Source organism: Lolium rigidum, chromosome 4, assembly GCF_022539505.1.
Source record: "Lolium rigidum isolate FL_2022 chromosome 4, APGP_CSIRO_Lrig_0.1, whole genome shotgun sequence".
NCBI lineage: Eukaryota > Viridiplantae > Streptophyta > Magnoliopsida > Poales > Poaceae > Lolium > Lolium rigidum.
Genome location: NC_061511.1, coordinates 150,676,845 through 150,677,575, shown reverse-complemented (window position 1 = coordinate 150,677,575; position 731 = coordinate 150,676,845).

Below are 731 nucleotides of genomic sequence, written 5' to 3'. Positions count from 1 at the left end.
CGTTTGGAGGAGTGTGGTTGCTACGAAAGCCAAACCAACAGCCACGAAGGCTTCACTCAGATCTCCTGTGAGCAATGCCACGAAGGCCTAGCCCACTTCCACTAAGGGATTCCTCGAGGCGGAAACCGGGCCTTTACAAGGTTCTTGGGGCACACATCCACAACCAAATTGGAGGCTCCCAAATCTGTAACAACACAACAATCAACAACAATACATCAACAACAATCAACTAGGGATCCAAAGAGGAACACTAGCAAGAGGGCCCTCAAGCATATGAGGGTGAAATGTAAATCGCGTCGGTGAGGATGTAGATCGGTGTCTTCTCCTTCGAATCTCCAAAGATCAAGAGCTTTGGTTGGGTGAGGGAGGAGATATTGCAAATCTTGAGTTCTTGAGGTGGCTCTAATGGTGGTGAGGCTTGGCAGAATTTTTCCAATGATTGAGCAAGGAGGAAGGTAGAAGAAGGGGGGTATAAATACCCCCTCTCAAAATCCAGCCGTTGGTGACTTCCGAGGCCCGGATAATCCGGTCTGAGTTGGGGACGGATAATCCGCCCCCCCCCGGAAAAATCTGGCCCTGGAGAAAAACTGGCCAAATGTCCGGCCCCATGCCAGGGAAGTACTGAGCCGCGTCGCCTCTGGTCCTTAGCCAAATTTTGGGGGCCGGATATTTTGCAAATATCCGGCCCGGATTATCCGGCCTGGTGATTATGTTTCAGCTTCCTTTTGACT